The 21,206-nt window shown below is 36.3% G+C and overlaps 1 long non-coding RNA gene across 5 annotated transcripts in view; it reads left to right on the top strand.

The window, feature by feature from the left end:
• Positions 1–21,206, top strand: part of LOC129923678 (uncharacterized) — a 52,391-nt gene that overhangs the window by 7,607 nt on the left and 23,578 nt on the right. For 2 of the 5 annotated variants that reach the window (XR_008775678.1, XR_008775682.1), the window contains one exon: positions 20,629–20,757. This is a non-coding gene — a long non-coding RNA (uncharacterized LOC129923678). Of the gene's footprint in view, positions 1–8,587; positions 8,607–8,841; positions 9,005–20,050; positions 20,484–20,628; positions 20,758–21,206 lie in introns of those variants that run through there. The other 3 variants (XR_008775681.1, XR_008775679.1, XR_008775680.1) reach the window with 3 other exon arrangements.

Here is a 21,206-nt window from a genome sequence, read left to right as displayed (position 1 = left end):
GGCCTATCCATTGTCAACGTAACGGATATTAGAATTCTCTGGTAAAAGAAAATGTATTGGGGCCTTTATGTTATTGTTATAAATAGGGAGAAAAAAAAAGAAGGGAGATCAGCCATATTAATATACAGCCTGCTGGACATAGCCGGTGTATTGTTATTCTAAAGCTTCTTGTATTTTTCTTGATCTAATGATTTAAAGGTTATTAAAATTATTTTATTTAAATCAAAATTTAATGGGAACATGAATACAACAGGAATAGATCGTATGCTGTACTTTCCCGCCAAACCTAATCAGACTAATCAGGAGGTCATAGTTAAGTTAGTCATTCAAGTCAGTCAGTAATCCTCATTTGATTTATTCCTAGTCCTGGGTCCCCAGCTTATGGACCACAGTTTGACAACGTAAATCAATACCTAAGCATTGTTTATAAACAAAGTGCATTGGCGGCTTTGTTTAGTCCGAACTGGTGAAAAACTTTGAACGCTGAGAACGCTGTCCCGTGTAAGTACTAGGAGATTGTCTCTTTTGTGGGAGGAGAGGCAGGGGGTTAGGCAATCACATAGAGGTGGGACACGCTTATAACAATAATTGGAAAGCCTCGTGTCAAAAGATCGGCAACAGTAATCGACTACCGCCATTGCAGTTTTTATTCGATACTAGCCTTTTTTTTTAAATTTTTGCCGGCTATCTGCTTTGGCTTGTTCAGCCTTTGACTCCTTGGCATTAACCGTATCGCCATGTTGACTTTATCTACGAGATCGATACCTTGCCTAGATCGAAGATGACCTTCATTGATAACCGTTGATTGTGTCTAAACACGAGGAGGTCAAGGTCATTTCTAAAAAAAATCTATTTAGAAATAAATTAAAAGTGCTTAAAGGAACCATATACGCATTAGGAAAATGATTTTTGAGCCTATATAGTCATGTTGCTAGTCTTTGTGTTGGTCCAGACCATGCCCTCTTCAACTATTGTTCATTGAAATAGAATAGACTTACATGACAAAGTCATTTTTCTTGACAACTTTCAATATGGCGTCCTTGACCTTGTTTATTTTATCTATTTATTTCAAATTCTCTCCCAGTCTTCCATTACATCGCCACCACATTTCCTCATTTTGCCCTCTTATTAGATCTAAATATTATTGCTTAAGAAATGTAAATGAAAAAAAAAAAGTTCCCCTTTCAGACTATGTGGTCTACAGGGCAGATGATGTTAAGGTCATCTCTTTTCTTTGGCCAACGGTTAACGAGCAGGGCGTCAAGTGGCCAGCACAATGATAAACTGCCTTTACTTTTCCCAACCAACGTCAGGTACCCATTAGAGTGGGGACTCAGGGGCGCCCTAAAAATTCCCGAAGTTAAATATCCACAGTCTTCAGTAACCCTGGACTTAACCACATTTACGCGAAATGTAAAGCGGATCTTACAAATCAAAAGTGTAAACAAAGAGCAGATTACTCTGATTAACTTTTGGTGTGAAAATCTCCACTTGGGCGTGAAACGTGATTATGCCGTCTGGTAATTTATTTTTTTTTAAACCGTGGTTTACGATTTACGCAAGACTGAGTTTCTGAAATTCATTACTGACAACCACGATATGCTAGATTAGGTGTGAATGAGTTAAAACTTAAATCTTCTATGTGGTCTTAGATTTTAGATGTTAGATGCGAAGGGACGGCACTGACTCCCCTCCCTCACAGTTATAAATCACTGGTACTGCATTATAGAGTTGGTTCCCCCAGCCCTCCCGCTGATTACATTAAGCCAGGCCAACAATTTGTTTGCATACGAGTTAGCACTGCCCTTGATATAGGGTGGAAGGTGGTAGAAAGTTATTTGTCATTGACTGTGGCGTAGAGTGGTTACTACCAACTCTCTTATCAGCTGTGAATTTCCTTTATTTCCAAATTTTTATTCTGCTTGTTCTATAATGATATGTATTGAAGGTTTATGTTCCGAGGCTGAAGATTAAGTAGAAATGTAATATGTTAACGTGCCTAAGTCGCCCTAGGTATATATTGATGTATATTGATATTCACTATGTAAACTATAAGCCTTTATAGCAGTAATATTTGTCTGAATCAGATATGGAAAAATATGTAGGTTGCAACTGGGTTCGTGTAGTCATTTGAAATATTGTACTCATCCTTAATCTTGGGAATTGAAGGCATTGTCATTTATTTCTGAACTTTGACTTACAGAAAATTATTTCTGATTTCATTTTTCTTTCTGCCATGTTTTTAAAATAACTTAATGATCAAAGCACATTTTAAACATTGTTCTGTATAGACAATTTTTATAATTGAACGAAGTTCGATGAGTCTGTTGAGTAGAGGGTAAGGCGATGAGATGGTATGTTGATCAGATGGTAAGGCGAGGAGATGGTATATTGACCAGATGGTAAGGCGAGGAGATGGTATATTGACCAGATGTTAAGGCGAGGAGATGGTATGTTGACCAGATGGTAAGGCGAGGAGATGGTATGTTGACCAGATGGTAAGACGAGGAGATGGTATGTTGACCAGATGGTAAGGCAAAGAGATGGTTTGTTGACCAGATGGCAAGGCGAGGAGAAGGAAGGTTGGATCAAACATGTGTTTTTTTTAACAATCTTATTAATCTTTTTTTTTTTTAGTTCAACTCAATCCTAAATAGACATCATTTTATTTATGGCATTCACAGATTTTTTAGACATGTTTAGCAAACAAAACAATTAGCAGGGGCAGGGCCGGATTTAAGGGAGGACAAGCGGGGAGAAGGGGTCTCCACAATAGAGCTAAAAATATATCTCGACCGGTCCGAAACTTTTAATTTTTGTTATCGACATTTTTTTTAGCATTGCGACGGCAAAAAATGTCGTGATTAAGAAGTGTACGCCTGTAGCATGCTCGGATTAAGTAAATACAGCTCCGGATTGACGACAGTGCGTCTACCAAGGGACTTATCCCTTCCACAAACTAAAAAACAAATATATATATACCCTTTTTAAAACCAAAACATGCATGTTAAATATTTTTTTAACGTTAGAGTGCACTAGCGCAAAAATGGACATAAATATAGTATGCTTTTAGATCAAACTATTTTCATTCATAGGTGTATCTTTATTAAAGCTTTTGAAACATTGTAGGGGACCTCCACGTACTTAAATCCGGAAGGGGCATAGACATTATTATTAGTAAACCCTTTGCGGACAACGCTTTTGTCAGAATAAGTTGTGGCGAAATATGCAGGTCGCAAGTAGGCTTGCATAGTCGTCAGAAAGACTGCACTCATTCTTATTCTTCAGAACCGGAAATATTGCCATTTCATTTTAATTTGTGTAAACAATCTTTTCAAAGTATTTACTACCAAAGTCGCTATAAAAAAAATAAAGATTTAGATCTCTATCTTTTCGCTCTAGGGGGTCGATAGATGTTTTGCATTTCGTCGCAGGCGGATAAAAAATGTGGACAATACTAGAGAGAGAGAGAGAGACGAGAGAGAGAGATGGAGACCATATAAGCAAAGTGTGCTCAACACACTATACACACACACACACACACTGAAGAGACAGTACCAACAAGCAAGGCGTGTTCAACACATTACATTCGCGACACATCGCTTATTAGAGACTGATACAAGCCTTAGAGTATTAGCCAACAAATGACCCTACATATCCTATCAGATGTCAGCTTTTCTTCGTAAACCAGCGATTCTCATCCTTTGATGATTGCGGACCAATAGAGTATCTTAAATCTCATTCCACTCTTGCGCCCTGTTGCAGCAGGTGTTGTGCTAACACCAGGACCGAATTCAAGGAACCACACAGTACATCTGCCCAGGGTATAACCTTCAAAGAAGGTCTTCACAAGCTTATAATGTAAAAACAATAAAATAATTGAAATACAAACAATATATAAAAAGTACATTAAAAAAAGCTTTTTTTAAGTGGAAGGATTCCACATTTACAACTATATATCTCAATAATGTAAATTTATTTCCCTTTTTCGATATCAAACCAATTGATTCATTACCAACAATAACTTGACAAATTGGTTAGTTTTTGTTTAAATTTATTCATGTTCTGTTAGGTACAATAATAATAATAATAATAAATAAATAAATAAGGAAAGTTTCAACTTGATCCTAGAATGGGGTCCTTCATAGACAAAAATCCTACTCAGTACCTCCACTTCCATACACCTGGCTCAGGTTGGCGCAGGGACTACAGATCGACGTGTCCATTAAAACGTCGTGTTGTCTAAACGCAACACACCTACCATGTTGGACCAACCGCTATTTACAAATAGTGTGTTGAGAGTCGCCTCTCTTGTTTTCGTGTGTCCACCTTGTCGAACAGAGTTTATAGAGATCGACTTTAACTCAACCTGAACACAATGCAGCACCCGTTGCTTGTTCTTTCATTTCAAATCAATTGTACAAAATCTTACAGACAGCATTCAAATCCAATCCATTTTTCTATATTGATCCATTTTTTATTTTCATGGAAAGGAAAAAGGTAGGAGACGGGGAAGATGGAGGTGGGCGGTCACAACTCTAAAAGACTGTGTGTATACCGAGGGGGCCAGTTGGTAAACGTTTGATTTCAGATTATTTTCTTTATATTTAAGTTGTTTGGATTAGAAAAAAATAACATGAGAGTGGGGAGTGCTGGGGAAATAGCCCTTATCTATCTATCTATCTATCTGTCTGTCTGTCTGTCTATCTATCTATCTATCTATCTATCTATCTATCTATCTGTCTGTCTGTCTGTCTGTCTGTCTGTCTGTCTATCTATCTATCTATCTGTCTGTCTGTCTGTCTGTCTGTCTATCTATCTATCTATCTCTATATCTATCTATCTATCTATATATATATATATCAATATATCTCTATATATTTCTGTCTGTCTGTCTGTCCGTCCGTCCAATAAACCGTCCGTAAATCTGTCCACCCACTTCTACGTTTTGCCGATTTCTAACGTTTTCATTTTGGGAGAGTTGGATGTCCACCTCATCCTCTCACCCTCCCTGCATGCATCTATAAGAACCAAGACCCTCCGAAGCATTATGCGGTGTGAGCAGATGTTTTGAGGGCCTTATTGTTGTTATACAATTTCTTTGTCTACTGCCGAGAAGAGCCGATTAAACGTTGTTTTTTTTTTTTTAGTATGCATTAACTAAGGATTAAATTCACCTGTAGGGCCTATTGTTGTCTTACTAGTGCGTGGAACACCTTACTCAGGTCTCGCGGAGCACCACAGTTTGGCAAAACACTGAATTAGTTGGTCGAGTGCGAGAAACAAAGCGAGTCGTCTTGTAAGTACCAGTACTTAAAAAAACAAACAAACAAAAGACATTTCGCTGCAATTGCCACTACTAGCAATAGCGTTCATTAAGTCAATCCACTTATGACTGTTAACAAGAAATACCTCAATTACACTCAATTCAGTAATTACTCATAATAGTGTCCTCTTAGTCAGTGGTGGTGTGTCTTCGCTATAGTAAATTACGATTGCCTTGCAAATACTTTGCGGGCACCTATCAGTCATGGGCCCGGGGTGCAATGAACCCCATTGGTGCCATGACCTTTACGCCACTAGTGCTCATGAGGTCAGAACCTCTCTTTAAACTTGTCTTAGTTTAAAGTTGTAAGAAATGGGGAGGGAAGGGGGAGATCACGTACGTTTATATATATATATATATATATATATATATATATATATATATATATATATATATATATATATATATATATATATATATATATATATATTTATATAAGTATATCGATTTGTCGGTGTGGATTAGATTGTAGTACCTCAAAAAAAAAAAAAAACTAAACAATTACAAAAATGACGTTTCAAATAATGACGCTAATCTTTAAATTTAGACTCTGCTTCAAAAGAGAAGACCTTATCCTTGTGTCATGGATAAGTGATTTCAGCTTGGCTAAGATGTTGGTTTTGCTGGTTGATTCAAGCAACACAGTCCATGCTTTAAGAGCACTAGGGAAGAAGGAGTACTTTCATGAATTTATCATATGTCCTTTTATCTTTGTGTCTTTCAGAGTATTTTATTAGGTTTTGTTTTTGCAAATTATGGTTCAGTGTTGTATGTATAATTGCTCCTTTACTTTTTAATCTTCTGTCCTGAAGCGTCTCTAAATGAAATGATTTTACTAATGGTGCTACTCTAATCAAATGTGAATATTCATTTCTTATAAATCTTCCGGCTCTTATTTTGAGTCTTTTTGAGTGTCTTTATGTTTTCTTGGATTGAGGGATTAAAACTATATCTAACAATAAGTTATTTCACTTATTTGATATCAAACAAAATAATTAATTAACAATAATTAATTGACTAATTTTGTTATTTTTTAAAATCGATTTATGTTTTGTTAGGTACAATAAATAATTGTTTAAAGTGTCAACTTGATAGGAGAATGCGTGAGGGAGAAATAGCGTAAAAAAAATTATTTAAGGGGATTAAACCCAACAAATTTATCCATATCTGTTAAGCATTTAGGATTAGTTTCCCTTGTTGGTATCAAACTAAATAATTAAGACCAGTAATTAATTGACTAATTTGTTAAGTTTCAACTTGATCCGAGAATAGGCATGGAAGAAATAACGTGTTCACACTTTTACCAGATAGACAGACAAAGTTGATAGAAGCTTTTAAAAAATATAATGCACAAAACGAAATAGTTTGAGAACAAGGTGTTGCAGAGAGGTGGCGGGAAATGAAAGGTAGACAGCAGGTCACAGCTAACGATCGCGCAGCGAAGGCTTCATTCTTCAGGTCGACTTCCCCACTTGAATAGACCGCGTCACAGTTTGGTATGATATGATAATAGAGAGTAGCAAAAACGCAAATACTTCCTGGTTCGTCCCATAGCAACAACTGTTGTTATCCAGGGCTGGTTGACGCTTTGACCTACATTGCCGGTTATAAATAAATAATAGAAACACTTTAAAATGGACTCAGACGCTATCAAAATTTAGTAGCAAAAAGTTGTGACTGACGAAATTAACACAACAAAAAAGTACATATTTCGTCAGTGTGGCTGAGTTATCAAGCGTTTGACTGAGAGTTTGAAGTTCGAAGCCTTACCCTGGTCCAGCCAGCTCTAATGAATAACTGGCATTAGTTTGGGAGAGGGGTGACTCGTTGCTGTGTCGTACACATGTACCCTCGTTAATCTAGATGACTGAGTTATCTAGTGTTTGTTATCATTTAGAAATGTTACACTTACTTTCGTAACGATTTTACACATTTATTAAAGGCAAGCAACTAACAAGAGTAATTTAAACTTGGCTATCACGTTTATATATATTTATTAGTATTTTCTTTAAATCTTTAAAAATAGTATCGGAAAAAACTTTGGTTTATTTCTATTTTAAAAAAACAGATCAACAAATTACATTTTCCTGTAGCTTTCCTCTTCCGCTTGTTAAAATTATTTCCGAATACTTCCTATTCTTTTCTTCCCGAAATAGCTTTTGATCCACAATCAAAGTGTATATAATAAATCTAATATATAAAGCACAAAGTAAGGCATATGTATGTATGTATAGTCGTATGTCCCGCATAGAAATTAAAACCATTTGACCAATCTTGATAAAACTTGGCACACATGTTCCTTTTATCATGGCGAAGACCGTAGCATATGTTAAATGTGCCAACCACAACCCGCAGGTCATATCCGGCTTGTATATGAATATAATAAACAATATTAGAAAAAATGTTTTTACATAGTTACAGGGCCTGATTTAAGTATGCAGTGGTCCCGAGGCAAGAATTTAGTAAAGGCCTCTATACACTTTTTCGAATGCTTCACTAAAGATCTACTTATGAATAAAAAATACTTATACCTTTGGTAGACGCACTGCCAAAGTAAATCCGGAGCTGTACCGGTATTGACATATATTCCGAGCATGTTACATCTACAAGCGGACACTTCTTAATCACGACATTGTTGCCACCCGACGTAAGATAAGTGTTGGCGTTAAAAAAGAGAAAAACATACTTAAAAGTAAAGAGGTCATCGAGGGTGTCAACTAATGTCAGGTACCCATGGGTTGACTCAGAGGCGCCCTAAGATCCAGAAATTGAAAATCCCAGTCTTCACCGAGATTCGAAGCTAGGATCCCTGAGTCGGAAGCACGCGCTTAATCACTCAGCCACCGTTAAAGTATTAGACAAATCGTTAGAGCCGTTTTTGATACCCTCGTCCAGGTTCCAACTTCCACCCACTGACCCTCCATGAAATTCTGATCTATATAGAGTAATAAGAACATGTGTGCTGTCCCCCAAGAGCTCTAATGGCTAAAGAACAGGTGAAGGTGAAGAAATTAATTGACTCAACAAAAGATAAATGGAAATGTCAGTTTATTCAAGTCTCCTAAACTCTTCGAACAACAGGGGGCGCACATTCGTGGATCCCGCGTTTTCAAATAAAAACCCAGACTTTTAGTTTAAAACACAAGTTTATTTGTTGTTTTAACCCAGCTTTTATCAATGAGATCAAGGCTCGCTACTCTTTGCTAATGTTAGCCCCGTGCGCCGCAGTAGTCCACCGCTGGAGTAGGGGTGACGATCTGTTAAAGCGTTTTCAACAATAGTAAGTGTTATACAATCCACTCTTTTAATGAGTGTCACATGAGTGGGTGTCAGGAATAACACCTTTTAAGAGGGGGTGGGGGCGCGTATGAGATTATTTAAAAATATTATTGGTGTTTGCGCGGAAAACATCTGCTGGGAAATAATAATATTGCTGGAATGATAGACTTGGTCTCTGCTGGCAAACTCTTTCAATATAGTTTAGAGATTCTTTGTGGCAGATGGCGAAGTAGAAAAAAGTTATATATATATATATATATATATAATCCGTTTTAATGTAGATAGACTTTTCATCACATTTTGTTAAATTTAATATACGAAGATAGATCTACAACTTCTAAATTGAATAATCTACACAGAATGTTTTCTTACAATTTCTGTTCTTTCACAAGGACTCTGGTAAGATATGTTATTCTATTACTGTTAGTACCGCGTTATCATTCAAAATAAGGAAAAGACGGTCTGTTTGATTTATTATAAAATTACTGGTTTTAGTATAGCTTTAATGCCTTAAGCATGGCTGTGAAATTAATTTCTGTTTCTTAAGCTCTGAATAGGATGTGACGTAACTTTAATCTGTAGGCGCCCTTGGAAATGCGGATATAAAATAAACCGTAAGTCATTTATTAATTCCAAGGAAGTGGTGGAGTGGTAAAACGCCTGGCGTTTGACCCAAGAGGTAACGAGCTCTAATCCCAGTGAAGCCAAGCCAGGTTCAAGCGCACTTAGACTCTCGACCACGCTTCCCACAGTTGTAAGAAAAGGATGTTGGTCGTTGATATGTCACGTGACATTATCATTATCTACCCCCAAGAACACCTACTTTTTACTATAGGTCTAATTAACTTGCATTCAATTATTGATTAGGTGAATTTATTATTTTAAATTTTATGTTCTTGCCCGACATGTTGAGAAAAGAAGAAAAACAAATGTCAACAAACGCTGATCTTCTCTGCTCGAGGAAAGGGCGCGGTGGCTGAGTTGTTAAGCGCTCGGCTTCTGAGCCTGGGGTCCTGGGTTCGAATCTCGGTGAAGAAAGAAATTTTGAATTTCGGGATCTTTAGGGCACCCCTGAATCCACCCAACTCTAATAGGTACCCGACTTTAGTTAGGGAAAGTAAAGGCGGTTGGTCGTTGTGCTGGCCACATGACACCCTGCTCGTTAACCGTTGGCTATAGAAACAGATGAGCTTAAAAAGTTGTAATAGTAAACATTTTTCCATTTTTTATTTAAATGCTTAGAAACATTTATATTTAATAAATTAGACAGTAAATTCTTGACATCTAAAAAAAAACGGGGTTCTTTGAGATTTTGTTTTTAGGTTAGGCATACGTCACTTCCCTCAACAATACTGAAAGGGAAACTAGATTTGACCAATCGTATCGCTTCATTCTTACAGTAGCTGTTAGGTTTAGTGACGGCCTAATCAAGCGCTATGGTACAGTTATATATATATATATATATATATATTTAAAAGCATTAGGACAACCAACTCAAGAAAAAAAGTCACATTTTCATCTAAGCCCCTCCCTGTCCCAAGAAGTAAATAGATCGCAGGTCTGACTGGTCAGTGTAAGGCTAGTCTAGACTACGTGTAGTCGGTCATGACAAGACAACCAAGCTATAGTGTTTGCAGTGTGTTGAGTGGTCAGGCGAGAAGATACACACTGCCGTGGTTAGTCAAGCATGTAAATCTCCTTTAACACGCATTTTTTTCTTTGCTTACAAGATCTAGATTATTCTAGATCTAACTGCTTAGACTAAGATTTATTTCTTTTACGAGAATGTAAACGTTACTCTAATGGTTTTCCGTCATACAGTAAGTCAATAGATTAAATTAATAGGCATGTGTGACATCACATAGAAACCCGGTGAATGTCTGACCGTTTTGGATGCGCAGGAAAATTACGCCAGAAAAATATCAATTACTAAGTTATTATTGCAAATAAAAACAAAATAATAATATATTCATTATCTGTAAATCAAAACACATATTATATCAAAAATTGTCAAAACCATTTCCCTTTAACATCATCTGCCCCAAAGATCTCAAGGTCTGAAAGGGGAAACTTTATTTTTACTTTACTGATTGAGGATAGACCACAGCTCTTGGCTCCTGAATCTTTGCCAAACAAAAAAAACTGATTCTGTGTAATATTTATTTTATCAAAAAAGGTTTTCTGTCTTGAAAGTTTTCATACGAAACGAAAACAAATAGCTTCTTCTTCTTCTTCATCGTTCTCATTGTTATGTTGGAGTGTTCAGATGACTAGACCAATACATGAGATGAACTGCGCAGTGGTTTCCTAATCAGGGAGCTCTCCATATAGTTTTTTTTTCTATTGGGGTGATTTGGGGACAATGTCGTATACGGGCCTCTTGGTAAAGAGAGCAGTTTTGGAGGACGTGGTCGGCATTTTCTGGTGATACTCCACATAGGCAAATTTCACTGGTTCCGATTTTGAGTTTCTGGTACATGTGTTTTCGTCTTTTCATTTTCTTAGGTTTTTCCCCTTAGCTTCTTCTATATTGCCACCACATTTCTTCAAGTGGCTTTTTTTTTTATTTCTTCAGTTCTTACTATCAACCCTTTCGTCCAAACCATCCTTCCATCATTTCCAGTGGCGCTATAGCCCATGGAGGGCTCTGGCCTGCTTCAACACATCCCTCCATTCAGATCTCTCCTGGGCATTTCGTCAAAACCACAAATCAGAAACTTTAAACCAAAAGTATTTTTAAAAAATTGACTACTTTATATCGAGCTGAATATTCACACAAAGTAATTAGGGTTAGTAGTTAAATTAGGAAGTAATATTGCAAGTTAGCTAAGTTATTACAGACAACGTGCTAGTAACCCTAATGTCGTGGACTTGATCCTAGTACTTTCCCTTTTTGTTGTCTCTCTTTGTTTTTGATGACACAATATATTAATGTTACATTGACTATATTATATGAAAATGAAAGAGGCTATAGATTGTTCTTCACATTTCATACTATTTTAACGGAATGGCGTTACTTTAAAACGTAAGCGGATATTGAAATCAAAGTGTAAAGAAAGAGTAGATTACTGCGATGAGCCTTTAGTGGAGATTTTTCACTTGGGTGAAAATAGAAAAACAAAACCTAATAAATTACTCAGAAAGACACACAGATTGAGGCACATTTCTTATTCCATACGCTAGAACAAATTCGTGCTAGTGGGAAGCGTGGTCGAGAGGGGCTAAGTACGCTTTAACTTGGCTTGTCATGGCTACCTATGAAGGGGGCTCGAAGTTCGACACCCGACTCAAGCAGAGTTGTGTTTACCTAGCGCCTAAAGGCAGCACGGAAAATCTTCTCCCAGATTGGACTATAGTGTTCTGATTATGCTATAAGCATGAAAGTAGCGCTTTATAAAAGCTATAATAATTAAGTGCTCCTTCTTTCCTATTCCCATTAGAGAATGGAGTGAATTGCTTGAATCAGCCAGGAAAACCAACGACTTAGCTGAGTGTTAAGTCAGTGATTAACATGAATGACTAGACAGACACATGAATTGCGTAGGACATAATTATCTTCTTTTTTAAATGAATATATAAGATAAGATAAGATCTGCGTAGGCCACAAAGTTTTGACCATAGCTACTGCCCAATCTTATCTTACCCATGGCACATGTGCTGTCATCAAAAAAGACCTCATTACCACGAGTTGAGTCACAATCGTCCTACAGCGATAGTTAGCCAACACTTGCTAACTTCCAACTTAAGAGGCATTCAGATTCATCAATAAGGCATTCTGTTATCTTAATACAAATGTACATGTATATTTTTCAAAGCTACTTGCACTGGATTTAAAAAAAAACAACAGGCCTGATTGCTATAGTGGTATTAACACTATTCCTTTAATAACGCAGTTGTAAGTCATGTTGTGATTTCAAGTTAAAGATAAGTAAGATGAAAAAAAAAAAGTTCTACCTTTATTTAGCTGATGAATTTTAGTAATAGCGGTAAATTCGACCTTGAAAACTAATAAATGTTGGCGCTAAATATGTAGGCCACTGCTGGGTCTGTTTTGTTTCCGCCCAGTTTGGTTCTCTGATTTTTCTCTAATTGTAACTACCTTGACACCGTGTAAGGCTTTGGTTTGAAAATCGTATTTCTTCTAGGCCTACACTGTTAGAGTACGCTCTCCTTTCAGATCTTGCGTCCCTTTACGATCTCTAGGGCAGAGGATGTAAAGGTCTATTAAAGTTTCTCACATTCAAATATAACCTCTGGGGTGTTTTTTTTTTTTTTTGGGGTGGGGAGGGGGGGGGGAGGTTTACGACTGAGTTAACAGCAGTTGGCAACATCTGAAGTCTAGCTTACTACACACTATATATTCCGAACTTTGAGGACAAATTAAACTAGATCTGTATATTGGACATTAACAATCTTGACATCGCCTTTTCTCAAAAAGAACGATTCCCAAACTGTGCGTTTGGAAGATATTTTTTTTCTTTTAAAATGATTGACCTACATTAAAAAAAAAGTACAAATTCCACTTACAGACCTTTCTATCTTTAGGGCAGATGATGTAAGGGTCTTCTGTTTCTGTGACATTTAACTAAGGTGCTATGAGGCCAGCACAACGACCAACTACCTTTACTTTATCGATTACTGTCCGGTGGGTACTAAAAATCTCGACTTTCAAAATCAGTAAATATTCTAAATAAGACAAATATCTGCAACAACAAAAATAATTGAGAATTATCTAGATCAAGATTGCAAAACATTTTTTTCTGTATAAAAATGTAACAAAAAAATTCAAAATAATCTAGTTATTTTTAAAAAATGTAAGTCTCATCGTTTATACGCCATGCCCATATATTTAGTTGTGACGTGCGTCTTTTTTTAAGCTCCCTGAGAACGTCCAAAAATTGGTTTCAGAAAATTGTTTAAAAAGTGACAGAATCTAAATGAATATCGTGCGACTGTCATGGGAAAATGCAGAACCAATGATCAGGCTTTAGTACTTTTAGCATTGGCGCATGGGCTATTTGTATTTTGGTGAATTGATTCGTCGCTACATTAGGCTGCTTTTCAAATAGATCTATAATCCTTTCAGTTCAACATTTGCTTAAGCGCATATTTTCATGCTCCATTGATCGCACTCGTTGTATGGTTTGATTCGTAGAAAACTTAAATGTATCGTGGTTCCCTTCTAACTCGTACCAATCATTGAATTGTTGATGCTCTGAAATCTCACTCAGCTGTTATAGGTTTTGTTGCATCTAAGTGTGTTTGTTTTTAATATATATGTTTTTGTGCCTTTTTTTGCGGTTTCTGTAAGGGAAAACCGTTATTTGTTTTGTGCTTTTGTGCCGTTCGCGTGTCTGTCACGTTTAAATTAAAAAGTAAAAGAGCTTTTGAAAATCGTACTATGACATCGCCTGTATCCTGCCATTCATTTTTAAATATTCTCTCTCTCTCTCTCTTTTATATATATATATATATATATAATTATTTTTGTATAAGTGCAATATAAATATATACACCGCTTCAGATAGTAAGGGGCTATCACTTACAATAGCGAGAAAAAAAAGGCTTCTCTTAAAAAATATCTAACTCATTGCCTAGCAATACATTGTCTCATGACCCTGGTATACTGTATCAAAAGCTGCCACCTCCTAGACAATAGCTTTCTAAGTCTTTCTTTTGATGTAGATTTAAGACGATTGACATGTTTACTTGGTAATGGAGCCCACCTTGTGACTTTTTTGTTTGTTTTTTTATGACCCTGGAAAGGCTTTTACCCCTAGTTCAGGATGAGAGATTGCTTCATCAGAGAGCCCCCACCCCTTTTTCAGGGGGCCCCCCGTCGACAAAATTATCTTTTATTCACCCCCGTTTTTGTGTGACAAAGCTCCTTGAGCCGTCAACGTAAGTTCCTCCTCTTACGCGAAGGCCGGAGGCCGAGCACATGATGGGACGCTCCTGATTCCTATAATGAACCATCGCGTTCCGTGGGAAGACCTTCACCGCTATGGTCCCCGTTGGGGAACGGAAGAGACGGATGGAACTGGCTTAGTGAAACTTTCTTACATCCTCATCACGTGCAAAAGTTTTTCTGCCAAAACGTACTTAGGTAGCTTATATTTACTCACTCTGTCTGTCTGTCTGTCTGTCAAGTTGAAATTCTGAACACGTTTTTTTCTCCGAATTCCAGTTCTCAGATCAAGTTGACATTTGTACAATTATAGTCTTGTGAATCTATATAAAAGTTAACCAGTTAGTAAATCAATTAGTGATAATTGTTTTTCTTATATAAAAAAAAATTAAACCTTTGCAATATTGAGATATATGACAGTGGTTTTCTCATTACATACGCTTTGTTTTGTTTTTTTAAAGTATTGTATTTTATTATTATTATTTTATTTTTGTTTTAGTCTACAGTTTCTTACAGCAGATGACTTAGGTTCGACCTTTCTTGCTAGCAATTTTATTGAGCCTTTTGTGAAAAATTAATTAACTTAGCACGCGCTTAATAAGCACGCGCAAACATCTGTGTGAAAAGATCCGACAAAGACAGTCCTAGTATTGTTAAAGGTTGAAGACTACAACAAGGTCGACAAATGGTTTATCTCTGGATTGATTGGCCACACAAGTGATCTTTCTTTGTCCTTATGGACCGCTTGTGTTTTGGCTTTTTTCTTACAGCCGATGTCAACATTTCCAGGGCCGTGGCACTCGTTAGGACATTTTCGTTAGGACATTTTTTTTTGTGGACGTACAGCTCTCCCTCCGTTTTTTCCCAGCCACACACACACACACCACACCACACACACATACATACACACACACATTTTATCTTTTGTTAGAGTATTGCCTAGGGCCTAGGCCTTAGGACTCTAGTAGTCAATTATTATAAAAAATATGTCTTATGTTTTTCTACTCTAATAAAAATAGACAAGGACTTCTACCTATCCTTTCTTTGTCCTATTTATATTTAAATGAAACTCATGTGCCTCCCTCCCTGTACGGAAGCCTCTCGTACACCGCCGCCTCACCCGCTGTACATTATTCAGTTTGTAGTTTTATTATTTTTGTGTGTGCAGCGTCAGTGGATCCCGGTTCAGAATAGGCGGTCTAAGACAGTGATGCCCAACCTTCTACAGCCCGCGGGCCAAATAAATTCCCCACACTCTTGTCGCGGGCCACATCATTGCGAAAATGGAAAAGCAATAGAGCAGACGACATTTTGATTAGAAACAAGTTGTATCCAACATTAATTCTATAGCAATTAGTTGGATGTTTCAAACTTCTGAATGACAGGCTGCAATGCAAATACTCCATTAAAACAGATATAGGCCTACTTTATGTATTCTGTACAAAACAAAATGTGTCCGTGTTTCTATTTATTGTGTTCACTCAAAGCCAGGTTTTTGTTCGGCATTCCCATGTATTCAACACTCCAATGTTGACCAGCAAGCTACCAATCACGGCGCTACCAAAAGAAGTCAACTAAAAAAGGAGACGGTTTGGTTATTTTTTTTAATCATATATTTTACATTCCCATTTATTGTATTGCGGAGAGAAGTTCTGAAGGGCCGGTTAGACCTGCATCGCGGGCCGGATGTGGCCCGCGGGCCGTATTTCGGGCATCACTGGTCTAAGAGATTCAATTCTAACAAAGAGGGATTACCTCTTTATAATTTTCACCAGCAAACAATTGTTGTCTAGATAACTTCTTAGTACTTCATTTTGAAGAACGTGAGAAGCATTAACGGGTTTTGGCATGTCAAAGTTCAGAGAAGATTATTTACAACAACGAAAACAAACACACACACATACAGAGATGATCAAACATCAAGCGATTAGAAAATCGTGGGATTTGAACCTAAAGACGTTGACGAGGATCGGAATAGAAAACGGGTAGAGGGGAGGCGACTGACGAATTCAAACTTTGAGGATCTCTTTTATTTCTGCTTCTATGTTAAGAAAAACACGTACGTAAGCGATTTGCAACTGATAACTACACACTTCAACTGGTAATGTCTTACACAAACGTGTTTGTAAAAAGGTGTCGCACAGTGTGAATGGAAAGTATCATTTTCACACCAACACAATATAAATAATGACTTTTTTCACAATCACAAAATGACTGACGAATAATGTGACACTCTGACTCATGGACATAATGACGCACGACACGGACACACTGACTCATTGACACAGTAAAACTAAGACACACTGGCTCACGGACGGACACATGGGCACACTGAATAACGAAATATTATTGTAAAATATTTTTTTTGACATAATTCTATAATATACTGAGATTTTGGAGCCCTGCAGGGAATCCTTACGTGCGTGTCTGTGACAAAAATTCCTTCTATTCACATTGTGTTACACCTTTTTACGAACACATTTCTATAAGACATTTCCAGTTGAATTATGAGGTAATTTGATCCAGAAATATACACTCTCTCAAAAAAAAACAACAAAATAATAGCAGAGTGGATCTCAAGTATTCACTTTCGTTTATATATATATATATATATAACTACAAATTCATTTAAGAATTTATACATATCTATGAAATATGAAAAAAAAAAAATTTTTTTTTAAATAGGGGAATTTCGGGTGTTTAAAAACCCGAGGAGTCTGACAGTGCACCCACAATTATACCAAAGTTCCCTAATTGAGAGTTCCCGTTGCTTTGTGTCACAATGATCTGGCCTAGTGGGATTTCTTTGAAGCATGTAATCTTTAGTCTCGGATTCTTGGCTTTCGGGATTTCGGAGAACAGTCTTTAGAGGTCAAGGACATCATTTATCTATAGAAATAGTTGCTACTAGATAGAATCTGTTGTACAACCCAGAGCTTGTTTCTAAACTAGCGAATCTCTTTGTAAATATACATTATTAGTTCATATTATGTTTCTGTAAAGATTATTATTATTATTAATATACCACTTGTATACACGTTAAAACACTGGACTCAAAAAGCAATATCTGAGCTGATTGAGTTTAAAACACTGAATGAATCACATGGTACATATAACGAACATTTTGTGATCACGATCTAAGGAACGGGTTACAAACACAAAACCGGAAGTCACGACAACGAATAGCATTCAACACGATAAAAACAGCGTCCGAAAAAGTCTTCTTTTGGTAATATCTACATAATAATATCAATAGGTCAATTAATGCAATAAAATATCAGGGATTAAGAAGAAAATGCGATGGTATGTCTTCGAATTTCGGGTAAAACCAAACTTAAAGACTCTCAAGACTGTCAATCAATCATTCAATTAATCGCAAACGTTTCCATGCTGGGGCCTGTCTCTTCAACGAATGTGCACCCAATGTGCACCAAACTCCAGAGTGACATGGTCTTTATTCATTGTGAAAACAAGTCTACGAGTTAATTGAAACCGTTCCTTAGCGGTATTATTATATCGAAAGCCTAAATGTCGCGGCGTCTAGGGGCCAATATGACCTCCGTGCCGTGGTTTTGGACCACACGGACGTTGAGTAGGCCTTCAGCGTAGCTTCCTGTGTGAAATATAAATTCCCATTAAAACAACTCTTTTTCATAATCTAACTTTGATATATAAAAGCTTTTTAATAAAACTAAAATTAAAATTTAGAAATACGGGAACAGGAGAGGTGGGAGAGGAGGTGCATGTAAACTGAAACTGATGTGTCTTTTTTGTCGTCTATGTTGTGTTGTGTTTTTAGCGAATTCACAGAGATCTTAACGGATGTTATTTTTTAAAAATATGGATTTAGTCAGAATATTAAAAAGACGGAATAAAAGTAAATTGTTTCGTTTTCCAGTCTTTATATTCTATGCCTATTTATCTAAATGTACTCCACTATGGTTTAACTTTAAACGCAACTAAAATACAAGCAAGAAATAAATCAGTTCTTAACACTATAATTGATTTCTGTATTTGTGGCTAAATGGCAGAAACTGTCTGGCTAATTATCATGGGGGCTTGCATACGTAACCCCACTCTAGTTGAGTTGTGTTTGCCGAGCGCCTTAAAGTACCAATGAAACCGTCTTCCAGATAACCTTACATGTACACATTTGTACAAATGCTCCTTCTTCCCTGGCGCTATTAGAGCATGGAATGGGTTGCCTGAGCCAGCCAGGAAAACCAGTGACTTGGCAGAATTTAAGTCATTGGTTACCTAGATGCATGACGCGTATGCAATTTTTGAAGTAATATCTGTATAAGATAAGATAAGATAAGATTGAGCATGCTATAAGCATGAAAGATGTATATTAGAGAGCAATTGAACACCCACACACAAAACACACACACACGCAAGCATACAAAAAGCCTCCAAAATATTCTACGCATAATATCATTATTTAGAAATTACAAACAAAACCAAAAATTAAAAAAAAAAATACTTTCCACAAAAAAAAAATTAAAGGTTATACGAAATGTAATTGTATCAATTAGTTTGGAAAGTCGTCTAATTAAGTTTGTAATAGATATAGACCAACAACAATAACTCTGCTTGAAATATTTTTACTACTTGTTTTTGTTTATTGCTATTTCATACTTATAGCGTCCGCACTACGCTATGATCCTATCACTTATCTGGATCAGTTGGGGAAATATTGGAAGAAAATGATATCTGGGTTAATTTTACCGTAAGCATTTGTTTAAAAAAAAAAGGGTGGGGGGGGGGGAACAACCCGAATTCAAACTCATGGCTTAAGCCTCCTTATACCGACATACTGACCACTCTGCTCTTGGGGTGCCTATAAAAGTAGAAAATAGAAATCTATTGTTTAGTTTCAACTTGCTTTAAAGCGGTGACCTATAAAGGGGAACTAATTCAGCTTATACCTCCAGCTCAGTCACTTGCAATTTCTTTCCCATGTTCGATGCCAAACAAAATAATTAATTACCAAGAGTTAATTAACTAACTGGTTAGTTTTTTTGTTTTTTTTATACAATAGATTCTTGTTTTGTCAGGTAAAAGAAATAATTGTTCGAAATTTCAGCTTGAGATTTGGGTGTCAGGGAAATGGCGTGCACCAACTTTTTTTTACCAGACAGACAGAGTAGCTATAAGCTCTGTAAACAAACCATGTCACTTATCTAGCTATGATATGTCCTTTAATTAGTACGTGAAAAAAATAGAAGCACATACTTTGAACTTTAAATGTTTATCAAAGCGGCCCCAGATCCGTTTCTTTGTTCATACGTTTCTCCACTTCTTATGACTTAAAATCACAGCCTAAAAATGTTTTTACTGTAATTAATTACTTTATAAAAGTTGTCCTTTTTTGCTATTCACTGACCTAGATTTACTTGTATTGATCTAAGGAGATATTTCTTCCCTACTTTGCTATTAGGAAAAACACAATTTTCTTTGAAAACTTCTTTTAGCGAAATAAGATTTTCAATTTTTCTAGAAAATATTCATTTCGCTGTTTATCAAAACTGATCGAGGAAAGGTCTTTCTACTTTCAATTTGAAAATACACTTGGGTATCAGATAAAATGTTTATATACATATGCTGTATATCGGATAAGCAACGAAATAGACTAGGGTAGACCGAGATTAATGCTGTCGTCAGGATGTGACGTTTCCAACCCTAAACCTTTACGTAATACACATTTTGCCGGCTCTTTCCAGCCATATAACATCGCCATGTTTTTTTTAGATGTTCTATAATTCTAAAGGATTTTGTATTTTCTTTTTGCCGCAGGATTTTGATTATTTGAGGATCAAATGTATTCCCGAATTAAAATTTAGCATTGGCTCATTCCAGGAAATTTCTTTAGTTCATGTTTAACTGAAGGAAACTTTCATTCAGAAGTTTAAAACTTTTTTTTACGCATATAGCTTGACATCTCAGGGGCAGTTAATTGCAGAAACAGAGGTTGTTTTTTTCCTTTCCAAGTCAAAATAAATCAGCAATATATTGTACGCTTATTGATAAATATACAATATACTGTTCGCTTATTGATAAAAGAACAAGTATGATTTTCAATCAAGTTATAGACAATGCTATTTCTTTCTGACAGACGTTCATGTTCCATTGGATAACAGATTCGAACCCGATGTTGTTTATATAGAGTGACAAGACTACAACAAGTGAACAGTTTCTTGGAGGGATACAAAAGATTTATTTTATTTTATAAGTTCTTAAACAGGTAAAGTTTTTTTTTCTTTTTTTAAAAGATATAAAACAGAATATAGATTTTTTTTAAAATATAAATCTGCGATATTGAATTTGATCTTTGTACTGTGTCAGAAAGTGTTAATGTAGCTAGACACCTTTCGATTCATTCAGACCAAAGACTATTGAATTCAGGCAAACCTTCTTAGAAAGATGTTTTAAAGTGTTCTGTACCTCTTGCACTTGTATGTTACAGTACTAGCACGTGAACTTGACACGTAGTTTGAAATCTAAAGCTGTCACTGCAAAATCTCTCCCAGGTTTCTGCACAATTCAAATGATTTAATTTAGCACACAAAAAATTACTTGACTACGCTTTTTTGTTTAAGAGCACTGGGTTGGGAACTATTCTGTACCTGTTAGAATTTTATTTTAATGGCTCTGTACCTGTTAGAATTTTATTTTAATGGCTCTGTAGCTGTT

Source organism: Biomphalaria glabrata, chromosome 17, assembly GCF_947242115.1.
Source record: "Biomphalaria glabrata chromosome 17, xgBioGlab47.1, whole genome shotgun sequence".
NCBI lineage: Eukaryota > Metazoa > Mollusca > Gastropoda > Planorbidae > Biomphalaria > Biomphalaria glabrata.
Note: the sequence above shows the minus strand (reverse complement) of the source record. Positions and strands in the feature narration are given on the sequence as shown.